Source organism: Garra rufa, chromosome 14, assembly GCF_049309525.1.
Source record: "Garra rufa chromosome 14, GarRuf1.0, whole genome shotgun sequence".
Taxonomy (NCBI): domain Eukaryota; kingdom Metazoa; phylum Chordata; class Actinopteri; order Cypriniformes; family Cyprinidae; genus Garra; species Garra rufa.
In genome coordinates this window covers 37,725,554-37,735,553 of record NC_133374.1, presented here as the reverse complement: position 1 = coordinate 37,735,553, position 10,000 = coordinate 37,725,554, and the positions used below count along the sequence as shown (strand labels likewise).

Sequence of the window (10,000 nt, the reverse complement as noted above, 5' to 3'; positions counted from 1 at the left end):
ACTTGTCCACACCCTCAATGACTATTCCATGTCCTTTCAACTCATGCGTTGCTGCATGGCACCAAGGTAGACCAGAAAGAGCTCAACGGCAAAAGGTCCTGCTGCACAAAACAAACATCACCCGCCCGAACAGGGACTTGAACCCTGGACCCTCAGATTAAAAGTCTGATGCTCTACCGACTGAGCTATCCGGGCTTCTCCTCCAACGCGCTGCGGTATTGCGTAGCAACAGTGATAACGTTGGTGGGAGAAAAAAATTCTGATGCAAGATTTTCTTTTGTGTGACAATTCAAGTTGAAGGAAAATAACCTCTTGTACAAAGAGACATCCAAAGGCATGACAGAGGAAGACACTCATTGTCAGCAGGGATCAAACCTGAGAGTTTAGGCTTTCAAAAAAAGGTTCAAGTTTCAATTCACTCTAACAGTCAGAGCTTGTCAGAAACAGACTGTCCACAAAATAACAGGGCTGACGTACAGGTGGCAACATGAAACTCAATTTCAGTGTCATTCTGAAAAACCTGCCGTGACCCGGATTCGAACCGGGGTTGCTGCGGCCACAACGCAGAGTACTAACCACTATACGATCACGGCGAACTACCACTCTGCCACTGGAGAGCCTGCTTGGGGTCCCACTGAATACCAACCAGCCTTGTCCTTGCAGACAAACCTTTTTTTCTTTTTTTCCCTTTTTCTTTTTAGCAGTATTAGTTAAAAAACAGTATATTGTACATCAAATGTGCAGTTGTTTATACCAAAGAGCAAATCTACTTCACTCTGTGAAACAGTCAGCAAATGTACTGACACCTAGTGATTAGAAAATGTATCAGCACCATGTTCCCTCTGAAGCAACGGAGCCAAAACTGATGGAGGAATACTCCCATGGTTGGCAGGGTTTAAGCCTGGAAGTTTGGGCTCTCAAAGAAGCTCCCAGTGGCAAATCACTCAAACACTCAGAGCATGTCAGCGACACATTGTACAAAAAACTGTGCTTGAAGGAAAGGTGGCAACATAGAGCTCAATTTCAGTTCCACTCTAAAAACACCCGCCATGATCCAGAATTCAGACCAGCTTTTCTGCAGCAACAACACAGACTACTAACCACTATGCGATCACACATTACCAGTCTGCCATTGGAGGTGCTGCCCGTGATGCCTCTGGATACAAAACAGTCTTGTACGCTTTAGCTTAAAGACAGAATGTTTTTCCTAACATGACTCTTTTCAAAGAGTATATTGTAATAGTCACTGTTTTTAAAGTCGGGCTCCAGAATGTCCAAACCAAAAACAAGATGAAAATGTCCACGTAGTCGGCAGGATTCGAACCTGCGCGGGGAGACCCCAATGGATTTCTAGTCCATCGCCTTAACCACTCGGCCACGACTACGAAGTGGCTAAATGTCCTTTCATCTCATGCCTTCTGCCGTTGCTCCAGTGTAGACCAGCCGGAAGCTCAACAAAAAAAGGTACTACTTCACTCGCCTGAGCAGGGACTTGAACTCTGGACCCTCAAAATAAAAGTAGTCCATAACCTTAACCACTTGGCCACACCCCTAAGAACTGTTGTGTTACCATGTCCTTCCATCTCTTGCCTTGCGGCGTTGGTGCATGGCACCAAGGTAGACCAACATAAACTCAACAGAAAAAAGGTACTGCTACACTAAGCAAACATCTCCCGCCCGAACAGGGACTTGAACCCAGGACCCTCTGATGCATGATTTTCTCTTGTGTGGCATCTTAAGTTGAAGGAAAAGAACCTCATGTACAAAGAGACAACCGAAGTCATGAAAGAGGAATCCACTCATTGTCAGCAGGGTTCAAACCTGAGAGCTTAGGCTCTCCAAAAAGGTTCAAGTGGAAACTCACTCTAACACTCAGAGCTTGTCAGAAACAGAGTGTGTGCAAAAAACAGGGCTGACATACAGGTGGCAACATGAAACTCAATTTCAATGTCATTCTGAAAAATCTGCCGTGACCCGGATTCGAACCGGGGTTGCTGCGGCCACAACGCAGAGCACTAACCACTATACGATCACGGCAAGCGACCACTCTGCCACTGGAGAGCCTGCTTGAGATGCCGCTAAATACCAACCAGTCTTGTCCTCTTTAGCTTGCAGATAAAACCTTCAAGTTAAAAAAGAAAATATTGTACATCAAAGGTGCAGGTGTTTATACCAAAGAGCAAATCTGCTGCACACATGACCAGTCTGCCATTGGAGGTGCTGCCTGTGATGCCCCTGGGTACAATACAGTCTTGTGCTCTTTGGCTTACAGACAGAACGTTTTTCCTAACATGACTCTTTTTATAGAGTTTATTGTAATAGTGACTAGTTTATAAAGTCGGCCTCCAGAATGTCCAAACCAAAGGCAAGATAAAAACGTTCACGTAGTCGGCAGGATTCGAACCTGCGCGGGGAGACCCCAATGGATTTCTAGTCCATCGCCTTAACCACTCGGCCACGACTACAAATACAAGGTGGCCGTATTTCCATGTTCTTTCATTTCATGTTTTGTGGCGTTGCTCACCGAAAGCAAGCTCATGCTGTTAACAGGATTCAAACCTGCACAAGGAGAACAAAATGAATTTGTAGCCCGTCACCTTAACCACTTGTCCACACCCTCAATGACTATTCCATGTCCTTTCAACTCATGCGTTGCTGCATGGCACCAAGGTAGACCAGAAAGAGCTCAACGGCAAAAGGTCCTGCTGCACAAAACAAACATCACCCGCCCGAACAGGGACTTGAACCCTGGACCCTCAGATTAAAAGTCTGATGCTCTACCGACTGAGCTATCCGGGCTTCTCCTCCAACGCGCTGCGGTATTGCGCAGCAACAGTGATAACGTTGGTGGGAGAAAAAAATTCTGATGCAAGATTTTCTTTTGTGTGACAATTCAAGTTGAAGGAAAATAACCTCTTGTACAAAGAGACATCCAAAGGCATGACAGAGGAAGACACTCATTGTCAGCAGGGATCAAACCTGAGAGTTTAGGCTTTCAAAAAAAGGTTCAAGTTTCAATTCACTCTAACAGTCAGAGCTTGTCAGAAACAGACTGTCCACAAAATAACAGGGCTGACGTACAGGTGGCAACATGAAACTCAATTTCAGTGTCATTCTGAAAAACCTGCCGTGACCCGGATTCGAACCGGGGTTGCTGCGGCCACAACGCAGAGTACTAACCACTATACGATCACGGCGAACTACCACTCTGCCACTGGAGAGCCTGCTTGGGGTCCCACTGAATACCAACCAGCCTTGTCCTTGCAGACAAACCTTTTTTTTTCTTTTTTTCCCTTTTTCTTTTTAGCAGTATTAGTTAAAAAACAGTATATTGTACATCAAATGTGCAGTTGTTTATACCAAAGAGCAAATCTACTTCACTCTGTGAAACAGTCAGCAAATGTACTGACACCTAGTGATTAGAAAATGTATCAGCACCATGTTCCCTCTGAAGCAACGGAGCCAAAACTGATGGAGGAATACTCCCATGGTTGGCAGGGTTTAAGCCTGGAAGTTTGGGCTCTCAAAGAAGCTCCCAGTGGCAAATCACTCAAACACTCAGAGCATGTCAGCGACACATTGTACAAAAAACTGTGCTTGAAGGAAAGGTGGCAACATAGAGCTCAATTTCAGTTCCACTCTAAAAACACCCGCCATGATCCAGAATTCAGACCAGCTTTTCTGCAGCAACAACACAGACTACTAACCACTATGCGATCACACATTACCAGTCTGCCATTGGAGGTGCTGCCCGTGATGCCTCTGGATACAAAACAGTCTTGTACGCTTTAGCTTAAAGACAGAATGTTTTTCCTAACATGACTCTTTTCAAAGAGTATATTGTAATAGTCACTGTTTTTAAAGTCGGGCTCCAGAATGTCCAAACCAAAAACAAGATGAAAATGTCCACGTAGTCGGCAGGATTCGAACCTGCGCGGGGAGACCCCAATGGATTTCTAGTCCATCGCCTTAACCACTCGGCCACGACTACGAAGTGGCTAAATGTCCTTTCATCTCATGCCTTCTGCCGTTGCTCCAGTGTAGACCAGCCGGAAGCTCAACAGAAAAAGGTACTACTTCACTCGCCTGAGCAGGGACTTGAACTCTGGACCCTCAAAATAAAAGTAGTCCATAACCTTAACCACTTGGCCACACCCCTAAGAACTGTTGTGTTACCATGTCCTTCCATCTCTTGCCTTGCGGCGTTGGTGCATGGCACCAAGGTAGACCAACATAAACTCAACAGAAAAAAGGTACTGCTACACTAAGCAAACATCTCCCGCCCGAACAGGGACTTGAACCCAGGACCCTCTGATGCATGATTTTCTCTTGTGTGGCATCTAAAGTTGAAGGAAAAGAACCTCATGTACAAAGAGACAACCGAAGTCATGAAAGAGGAATCCACTCATTGTCAGCAGGGTTCAAACCTGAGAGCTTAGGCTCTCCAAAAAGGTTCAAGTGGAAACTCACTCTAACACTCAGAGCTTGTCAGAAACAGAGTGTGTGCAAAAAACAGGGCTGACATACAGGTGGCAACATGAAACTCAATTTCAATGTCATTCTGAAAAATCTGCCGTGACCCGGATTCGAACCGGGGTTGCTGCGGCCACAACGCAGAGCACTAACCACTATACGATCACGGCAAGCGACCACTCTGCCACTGGAGAGCCTGCTTGAGATGCCGCTAAATACCAACCAGTCTTGTCCTCTTTAGCTTGCAGATAAAACCTTCAAGTTAAAAAAGAAAATATTGTACATCAAAGGTGCAGGTGTTTATACCAAAGAGCAAATCTGCTGCACACATGACCAGTCTGCCATTGGAGGTGCTGCCTGTGATGCCCCTGGGTACAATACAGTCTTGTGCTCTTTGGCTTACAGACAGAACGTTTTTCCTAACATGACTCTTTTTATAGAGTTTATTGTAATAGTGACTAGTTTATAAAGTCGGCCTCCAGAATGTCCAAACCAAAGGCAAGATAAAAACATTCACGTAGTCGGCAGGATTCGAACCTGCGCGGGGAGACCCCAATGGATTTCTAGTCCATCGCCTTAACCACTCGGCCACGACTACAAATACAAGGTGGCCGTATTTCCATGTTCTTTCATTTCATGTTTTGTGGCGTTGCTCACCGAAAGCAAGCTCATGCTGTTAACAGGATTCAAACCTGCACAAGGAGAACAAAATGAATTTGTAGCCCGTCACCTTAACCACTTGTCCACACCCTCAATGACTATTCCATGTCCTTTCAACTCATGCGTTGCTGCATGGCACCAAGGTAGACCAGAAAGAGCTCAACAGCAAAAGGTCCTGCTGCACAAAACAAACATCACCCGCCCGAACAGGGACTTGAACCCTGGACCCTCAGATTAAAAGTCTGATGCTCTACCGACTGAGCTATCCGGGCTTCTCCTCCAACGCGCTGCGGTATTGCGCAGCAACAGTGATAACGTTGGTGGGAGAAAAAAATTCTGATGCAAGATTTTCTTTTGTGTGACAATTCAAGTTGAAGGAAAATAACCTCTTGTACAAAGAGACATCCAAAGGCATGACAGAGGAAGACACTCATTGTCAGCAGGGATCAAACCTGAGAGTTTAGGCTTTCAAAAAAAGGTTCAAGTTTCAATTCACTCTAACAGTCAGAGCTTGTCAGAAACAGACTGTCCACAAAATAACAGGGCTGACGTACAGGTGGCAACATGAAACTCAATTTCAGTGTCATTCTGAAAAACCTGCCGTGACCCGGATTCGAACCGGGGTTGCTGCGGCCACAACGCAGAGTACTAACCACTATACGATCACGGCGAACTACCACTCTGCCACTGGAGAGCCTGCTTGGGGTCCCACTGAATACCAACCAGCCTTGTCCTTGCAGACAAACCTTTTTTTCTTTTTTTCCCTTTTTCTTTTTAGCAGTATTAGTTAAAAAACAGTATATTGTACATCAAATGTGCAGTTGTTTATACCAAAGAGCAAATCTACTTCACTCTGTGAAACAGTCAGCAAATGTACTGACACCTAGTGATTAGAAAATGTATCAGCACCATGTTCCCTCTGAAGCAACGGAGCCAAAACTGATGGAGGAATACTCCCATGGTTGGCAGGGTTTAAGCCTGGAAGTTTGGGCTCTCAAAGAAGCTCCCAGTGGCAAATCACTCAAACACTCAGAGCATGTCAGCGACACATTGTACAAAAAACTGTGCTTGAAGGAAAGGTGGCAACATAGAGCTCAATTTCAGTTCCACTCTAAAAACACCCGCCATGATCCAGAATTCAGACCAGCTTTTCTGCAGCAACAACACAGACTACTAACCACTATGCGATCACACATTACCAGTCTGCCATTGGAGGTGCTGCCCGTGATGCCTCTGGATACAAAACAGTCTTGTACGCTTTAGCTTAAAGACAGAATGTTTTTCCTAACATGACTCTTTTCAAAGAGTATATTGTAATAGTCACTGTTTTTAAAGTCGGGCTCCAGAATGTCCAAACCAAAAACAAGATGAAAATGTCCACGTAGTCGGCAGGATTCGAACCTGCGCGGGGAGACCCCAATGGATTTCTAGTCCATCGCCTTAACCACTCGGCCACGACTACGAAGTGGCTAAATGTCCTTTCATCTCATGCCTTCTGCCGTTGCTCCAGTGTAGACCAGCCGGAAGCTCAACAGAAAAAGGTACTACTTCACTCGCCTGAGCAGGGACTTGAACTCTGGACCCTCAAAATAAAAGTAGTCCATAACCTTAACCACTTGGCCACACCCCTAAGAACTGTTGTGTTACCATGTCCTTCCATCTCTTGCCTTGCGGCGTTGGTGCATGGCACCAAGGTAGACCAACATAAACTCAACAGAAAAAAGGTACTGCTACACTAAGCAAACATCTCCCGCCCGAACAGGGACTTGAACCCAGGACCCTCTGATGCATGATTTTCTCTTGTGTGGCATCTAAAGTTGAAGGAAAAGAACCTCATGTACAAAGAGACAACCGAAGTCATGAAAGAGGAATCCACTCATTGTCAGCAGGGTTCAAACCTGAGAGCTTAGGCTCTCCAAAAAGGTTCAAGTGGAAACTCACTCTAACACTCAGAGCTTGTCAGAAACAGAGTGTGTGCAAAAAACAGGGCTGACATACAGGTGGCAACATGAAACTCAATTTCAATGTCATTCTGAAAAATCTGCCGTGACCCGGATTCGAACCGGGGTTGCTGCGGCCACAACGCAGAGTACTAACCACTATACGATCACGGCAAGCGACCACTCTGCCACTGGAGAGCCTGCTTGAGATGCCGCTAAATACCAACCAGTCTTGTCCTCTTTAGCTTGCAGATAAAACCTTCAAGTTAAAAAAGAAAATATTGTACATCAAAGGTGCAGGTGTTTATACCAAAGAGCAAATCTGCTGCACACATGACCAGTCTGCCATTGGAGGTGCTGCCTGTGATGCCCCTGGGTACAATACAGTCTTGTGCTCTTTGGCTTACAGACAGAACGTTTTTCCTAACATGACTCTTTTTATAGAGTTTATTGTAATAGTGACTAGTTTATAAAGTCGGCCTCCAGAATGTCCAAACCAAAGGCAAGATAAAAACGTTCACGTAGTCGGCAGGATTCGAACCTGCGCGGGGAGACCCCAATGGATTTCTAGTCCATCGCCTTAACCACTCGGCCACGACTACAAATACAAGGTGGCCGTATTTCCATGTTCTTTCATTTCATGTTTTGTGGCGTTGCTCACCGAAAGCAAGCTCATGCTGTTAACAGGATTCAAACCTGCACAAGGAGAACAAAATGAATTTGTAGCCCGTCACCTTAACCACTTGTCCACACCCTCAATGACTATTCCATGTCCTTTCAACTCATGCGCTGCTGCATGGCACCAAGGTAGACCAGAAAGAGCTCAACGGCAAAAGGTCCTGCTGCACAAAACAAACATCACCCGCCCGAACAGGGACTTGAACCCTGGACCCTCAGATTAAAAGTCTGATGCTCTACCGACTGAGCTATCCGGGCTTCTCCTCCAACGCGCTGCGGTATTGCGCAGCAACAGTGATAACGTTGGTGGGAGAAAAAAATTCTGATGCAAGATTTTCTTTTGTGTGACAATTCAAGTTGAAGGAAAATAACCTCTTGTACAAAGAGACATCCAAAGGCATGACAGAGGAAGACACTCATTGTCAGCAGGGATCAAACCTGAGAGTTTAGGCTTTCAAAAAAAGGTTCAAGTTTCAATTCACTCTAACAGTCAGAGCTTGTCAGAAACAGACTGTCCACAAAATAACAGGGCTGACGTACAGGTGGCAACATGAAACTCAATTTCAGTGTCATTCTGAAAAACCTGCCGTGACCCGGACTCAAACCGGGGTTGCTGCAGCCACAACGCAGAGTACTAACCACTATACAATCACGGCGAACTACCACTCTGCCACTGGAGAGCCTGCTTGGGGTCCCACTGAATACCAACCAGCCTTGTCCTTGCAGACAAACCTTTTTTTCTTTTTTTCCCTTTTTCTTTTTAGCAGTATTAGTTAAAAAACAGTATATTGTACATCAAATGTGCAGTTGTTTATACCAAAGAGCAAATCTACTTCACTCTGTGAAACAGTCAGCAAATGTACTGACACCTAGTGATTAGAAAATGTATCAGCACCATGTTCCCTCTGAAGCAACGGAGCCAAAACTGATGGAGGAATACTCCCATGGTTGGCAGGGTTTAAGCCTGGAAGTTTGGGCTCTCAAAGAAGCTCCCAGTGGCAAATCACTCAAACACTCAGAGCATGTCAGCGACACATTGTACAAAAAACTGTGCTTGAAGGAAAGGTGGCAACATAGAGCTCACTTTCAGTTCCACTCTAAAAACACCCGCCATGATCCAGAATTCAGACCAGCTTTTCTGCAGCAACAACACAGACTACTAACCACTATGCGATCACACATTACCAGTCTGCCATTGGAGGTGCTGCCCGTGATGCCTCTGGATACAAAACAGTCTTGTACGCTTTAGCTTAAAGACAGAATGTTTTTCCTAACATGACTCTTTTCAAAGAGTATATTGTAATAGTCACTGTTTTTAAAGTCGGGCTCCAGAATGTCCAAACCAAAAACAAGATGAAAATGTCCACGTAGTTGGCAGGATTCGAACCTGCGCGGGGAGACCCCAATGGATTTCTAGTCCATCGCCTTAACCACTCGGCCACGACTACGAAGTGGCTAAATGTCCTTTCATCTCATGCCTTCTGCCGTTGCTCCAGTGTAGACCAGCCGGAAGCTCAACAGAAAAAGGTACTACTTCACTCGCCTGAGCAGGGACTTGAACTCTGGACCCTCAAAATAAAAGTAGTCCATAACCTTAACCACTTGGCCACACCCCTAAGAACTGTTGTGTTACCATGTCCTTCCATCTCTTGCCTTGCGGCGTTGGTGCATGGCACCAAGGTAGACCAACATAAACTCAACAGAAAAAAGGTACTGCTACACTAAGCAAACATCTCCCGCCCGAACAGGGACTTGAACCCAGGACCCTCTGATGCATGATTTTCTCTTGTGTGGCATCTAAAGTTGAAGGAAAAGAACCTCATGTACAAAGAGACAACCGAAGTCATGAAAGAGGAATCCACTCATTGTCAGCAGGGTTCAAACCTGAGAGCTTAGGCTCTCCAAAAAGGTTCAAGTGGAAACTCACTCTAACACTCAGAGCTTGTCAGAAACAGAGTGTGTGCAAAAAACAGGGCTGACATACAGGTGGCAACATGAAACTCAATTTCAATGTCATTCTGAAAAATCTGCCGTGACCCGGATTCGAACCGGGGTTGCTGCGGCCACAACGCAGAGTACTAACCACTATACGATCACGGCAAGCGACCACTCTGCCACTGGAGAGCCTGCTTGAGATGCCGCTAAATACCAACCAGTCTTGTCCTCTTTAGCTTGCAGATAAAACCTTCAAGTTAAAAAAGAAAATATTGTACATCAAAGGTGCAGGTGTTTATACCAAAGAGCAAATC

At 45.5% G+C, this 10,000-nt stretch overlaps 18 non-coding genes across 18 annotated transcripts; all 18 read right to left on the bottom strand.

Annotated features, from left to right (window-relative positions):
* Nucleotides 1-122: 122 nt before the first annotated feature.
* trnak-uuu (transfer RNA lysine (anticodon UUU)) lies at nt 123-195 on the bottom strand. Its single transcript has one exon. It is a non-coding gene; the product is annotated as a tRNA-Lys (tRNA).
* A 326-nt stretch (nt 196-521) lies between these two features.
* trnah-gug (transfer RNA histidin (anticodon GUG)) lies at nt 522-593 on the bottom strand. Its single transcript has one exon. It is a non-coding gene; the product is annotated as a tRNA-His (tRNA).
* A 710-nt stretch (nt 594-1,303) lies between these two features.
* On the bottom strand, nt 1,304-1,385 carry trnas-aga (transfer RNA serine (anticodon AGA)). Its single transcript has one exon. It is a non-coding gene; the product is annotated as a tRNA-Ser (tRNA).
* A 580-nt stretch (nt 1,386-1,965) lies between these two features.
* On the bottom strand, nt 1,966-2,037 carry trnah-gug (transfer RNA histidin (anticodon GUG)). The gene has a single exon. It is a non-coding gene; the product is annotated as a tRNA-His (tRNA).
* Nucleotides 2,038-2,383: 346 nt separating this feature from the next.
* On the bottom strand, nt 2,384-2,465 carry trnas-aga (transfer RNA serine (anticodon AGA)). The gene has a single exon. It is a non-coding gene; the product is annotated as a tRNA-Ser (tRNA).
* A 261-nt stretch (nt 2,466-2,726) lies between these two features.
* Nucleotides 2,727-2,799, bottom strand: trnak-uuu (transfer RNA lysine (anticodon UUU)). Its single transcript has one exon. It is a non-coding gene; the product is annotated as a tRNA-Lys (tRNA).
* A 326-nt stretch (nt 2,800-3,125) lies between these two features.
* trnah-gug (transfer RNA histidin (anticodon GUG)) lies at nt 3,126-3,197 on the bottom strand. The gene has a single exon. It is a non-coding gene; the product is annotated as a tRNA-His (tRNA).
* A 712-nt stretch (nt 3,198-3,909) lies between these two features.
* Nucleotides 3,910-3,991, bottom strand: trnas-aga (transfer RNA serine (anticodon AGA)). The gene has a single exon. It is a non-coding gene; the product is annotated as a tRNA-Ser (tRNA).
* Nucleotides 3,992-4,571: 580 nt separating this feature from the next.
* Nucleotides 4,572-4,643, bottom strand: trnah-gug (transfer RNA histidin (anticodon GUG)). Its single transcript has one exon. It is a non-coding gene; the product is annotated as a tRNA-His (tRNA).
* A 346-nt stretch (nt 4,644-4,989) lies between these two features.
* On the bottom strand, nt 4,990-5,071 carry trnas-aga (transfer RNA serine (anticodon AGA)). The gene has a single exon. It is a non-coding gene; the product is annotated as a tRNA-Ser (tRNA).
* A 261-nt stretch (nt 5,072-5,332) lies between these two features.
* On the bottom strand, nt 5,333-5,405 carry trnak-uuu (transfer RNA lysine (anticodon UUU)). Its single transcript has one exon. It is a non-coding gene; the product is annotated as a tRNA-Lys (tRNA).
* Nucleotides 5,406-5,731: 326 nt separating this feature from the next.
* trnah-gug (transfer RNA histidin (anticodon GUG)) lies at nt 5,732-5,803 on the bottom strand. Its single transcript has one exon. It is a non-coding gene; the product is annotated as a tRNA-His (tRNA).
* Nucleotides 5,804-6,513: 710 nt separating this feature from the next.
* On the bottom strand, nt 6,514-6,595 carry trnas-aga (transfer RNA serine (anticodon AGA)). Its single transcript has one exon. It is a non-coding gene; the product is annotated as a tRNA-Ser (tRNA).
* A 580-nt stretch (nt 6,596-7,175) lies between these two features.
* Nucleotides 7,176-7,247, bottom strand: trnah-gug (transfer RNA histidin (anticodon GUG)). The gene has a single exon. It is a non-coding gene; the product is annotated as a tRNA-His (tRNA).
* Nucleotides 7,248-7,593: 346 nt separating this feature from the next.
* Nucleotides 7,594-7,675, bottom strand: trnas-aga (transfer RNA serine (anticodon AGA)). Its single transcript has one exon. It is a non-coding gene; the product is annotated as a tRNA-Ser (tRNA).
* A 261-nt stretch (nt 7,676-7,936) lies between these two features.
* Nucleotides 7,937-8,009, bottom strand: trnak-uuu (transfer RNA lysine (anticodon UUU)). Its single transcript has one exon. It is a non-coding gene; the product is annotated as a tRNA-Lys (tRNA).
* Nucleotides 8,010-9,117: 1,108 nt separating this feature from the next.
* trnas-aga (transfer RNA serine (anticodon AGA)) lies at nt 9,118-9,199 on the bottom strand. The gene has a single exon. It is a non-coding gene; the product is annotated as a tRNA-Ser (tRNA).
* Nucleotides 9,200-9,779: 580 nt separating this feature from the next.
* Nucleotides 9,780-9,851, bottom strand: trnah-gug (transfer RNA histidin (anticodon GUG)). The gene has a single exon. It is a non-coding gene; the product is annotated as a tRNA-His (tRNA).
* Between the last annotated feature and the right edge of the window lie 149 nt (nt 9,852-10,000).